Source organism: Chiroxiphia lanceolata, chromosome 2, assembly GCF_009829145.1.
Source record: "Chiroxiphia lanceolata isolate bChiLan1 chromosome 2, bChiLan1.pri, whole genome shotgun sequence".
Lineage (NCBI taxonomy): Eukaryota > Metazoa > Chordata > Aves > Passeriformes > Pipridae > Chiroxiphia > Chiroxiphia lanceolata.
In genome coordinates, this window is record NC_045638.1 from 26,188,552 (window position 1) to 26,191,604 (window position 3,053).

General features: G+C 42.3%; 1 long non-coding RNA gene across 1 annotated transcript; it reads right to left on the reverse strand.

Moving 5' to 3' along the window:
- Window positions 1-583: 583 nt before the first annotated feature.
- LOC116783046 lies at window positions 584-2,447 on the reverse strand. Its single transcript, XR_004355445.1, has 3 exons — window positions 2,170-2,447; window positions 1,252-1,412; window positions 584-861 (listed from the first exon to the last, which is right to left on the reverse strand). It is a non-coding gene; the product is annotated as an uncharacterized LOC116783046 (long non-coding RNA).
- Window positions 2,448-3,053: the final 606 nt, after the last annotated feature.

A 3,053-nucleotide genomic window follows, 5' to 3' on the forward strand; every position in this document is an offset into this window, starting at 1 on the left:
GCAGTTTGTGTTACCAGTCATTCAATTTTTTTTTATGTATAATATGTGCCTAACACAGAAAGGATGCACAAAGTTCACCAAACCACTGCTTCAGAATGGTTTTCTACTTTCTCTGTGTGTAATTTCAGAACAAAACCAGATTGTCCATTTCTCCTTCAGGTGAAAGCCTGTCTGTGCCCCACAGGTCAGTGAACCCATTGTGGGCTTCCTTGGAAGAGAACTCCAGAGTCAAGAGTCTTCCAGTGAAAGTATCTTACTAGAAACTGCTAGACAATTAAAGCTGGGGAATCCCTGTTCAAGTGCCTGTTAACCTCTTCTGGCCTGAGGAAGAAGAAGAAATGAAGGAGGTAGATTTCGACCCATTAAACTGCTGCACTCCACCAGGAGTGAGCTGTGCTAGCATAGGCACAGCCCTGGGAAATGCCCTGTTCCAGGATGGCACATCTCAGCTGGCATACCTTCTAGTGTCTTCCCTGACAGCTTGCCAGCCCCAGGGATACACCCAGGAAGAGGAAATACATCACTCCAAAAATCAGTAAGGCACTGCCTTTCTCACCACACCTCACTCAAGATGGACATAGGGTAATAAACACACTCCTGTACTGCCAGCGATTTGTGAAAAAATAGGCAAAGGCTCACTAAGAAATGAAATCGCTCTTCCCCCCAGGATATACCTGTTCCTAGAGATTCCTTCTTCAGCATCAGCTCTGTCTTGCTCAGATGAAACCTTAGTGAATTTGTTCATACTGTCCTCTCAAAGTGATCAGCCTTTTGATGGACAACAATGATGCTTCTCCAGGACTGGACAAACAGCTGCTAAGCAGGACAATGTTGCCATGGTGGCCAAAACTGCTTCAACATCTCCCATACCAGAAGCAGGGCACATGGAATCACAAAATAAAGAGACAGATGGGAAAACAGAGCCTATATGTCTTATACCCGGGATGATGATTTGTCCTGGTATATCTAGGACTTTTGACCAGTCTGGGACACAGGTTCCCACAAGAAATACAGAATAAAAAAGTGAAATGCTAAAAAAAGAAAATCAGAACATCTGTAATTTAAAAATGTTCATAAACGGACACATTTTACAAAGAACTTTAAAAAAATTCAGAGGTGGTATTTTCTGCCTAGTTTATATCTTGCAGATGTAAGCAAACAACAATAGCAATGCTAAATCCTGATTCCAAACTTTGCAGTCATGTTATGTGAAGTTAAAATTACTTCAGATTCAAAAACTGTAGACCTTACCTTTATGGAAAATGCAGCAAGTCTCACCAATTAGTGGATAAGCAAAAAGGCAATAAGGGGCACACAGTGTTCATATGTGTTGGAATATTAGAGTTCTCAAGCTAAAAGCAGTCCCAGTCCTCTGAAGCACTGTAGATGATACAGAAAAATAGATATTCCACCTAAAGGATGGCAACATTTTACTGGTAAGCGACAGAGGACTGCTAAGTAGCTGAGGAATTACTGCACCAGAAATCAGGAATTTGAAGTCAAGGTGCCCTTTGCACATCATTCATTTTCAAACTCTGTTCAGGTGGTGGACCTGTTCATCCCCAGAAACATCTTGAATAAAACAGTCGTGCAGAAAATTGCTGCTGTGCTGACAGTATTTATCCTATTTAGCCGCTGTATATTCTGTCCCACCCATGTTTATCCTTTCTTTATTTATTGGGTGAGATGTCTGTGAGAGTATGGTAGCTTTTGGTTTCATGTACAAAACTCCATAGGAGCATTTTAAAGTGTTATGTTGGTATTTTTTCTGACTACCTCAAAGAACTCAAAACTGAATAGCACAATATTTATTTCACGGAAACCACACCAGGTTTCCTCACCGATTGTCAGATATTAGATTTCTGGAATACTGTGAGTGATCCTTAACCATTGCCCTGGCAGTGCCCTACAATTCCCAAGGCACAATTTAAAAATTTTCTTAAAAACGTGTATCTTTACCTTTTTCACATACATTTTAGTGACAGGAAACCATAGGTTTGTTACCAGCTCAATTACCTCCTGTTTTAGTTGCTTATGGTTGCTGAATGCATGTTGTACAACTCTTTCTACTTAGGGTGCTCCAGAATCTTCTCTTGACACCTCTTGACTTGTTTAACCTTTGCTATTCGAAGAGACAGAGAGACATTGAATGAAAAGTCCCTTTGTTACCTAGTGCTTCCAAGGGCTTTTCTAGCTGGAGGTGTGCACAGTGTGGCTCCTGATAGACAGAAGCTGATATGGGTTCATCTGTTTGGGAGTCGGATACTCAGGAGAGTTGTGGGCCCTAATCTCACAATGAGAGTTAATCAACGCATCTGTAAATGCCTCTGCAATGCTGGTATTATGTGGACCCCAGTTTGGCCAGGCATCTGACCACAGCTTCTGCAAGTCAGAGAGCCCAGTGCCAGTCAGAGCAGGGATCTGGGACAGAAGGGTCACCTGAGCTGTAACAGTCTCTCTACCTTCCATCTTTGGAAATGTCTCCAAAGCACAAAAAGGTGGCTGAGTCAGACTGGTCACAAAGACAGTGATTCTGTAGGGGACAGCAACCTCCATGGTTGCCACCTCTCAAGATCATCTCTATGAAGAAGTGCTTGTTAGACAGATGTCAGGATGAGATAGCCCCCAGTACACAGGGACCTCATATCTTTCCAGGCCTGTGAAACAAAGTCTTCCAGTTTACAGGGTTTCAAATTCCTGCAAATGTGCTCCTAGCCCATGAGGATATGGAACAAGACCCTAACAGAAGATGGAGGTTAACCAGAGATAGAAGTGTAGATGTTGGGTTGATCTGTCTCACTGACTCCCTAAATCTGAAGGGAGACTGAACCAGACTTTTCAGACCAGTAGTACAAATACAAAAATACATTACCAGTGTGCCAGGCTTGACTGTAATCTTTTTCCACTACCCTGTTAGAAGGTGGGAAAAATCTCCACTAAATGAGAAGCCGAACATCTTATTTCTGTACAATGCAAAATAAATTCTTGGCCGCAGAAGATCGCTTTTAAGGTGAATATTGTGACAGACTCCATTTCAAAGCATTAGGACAGGG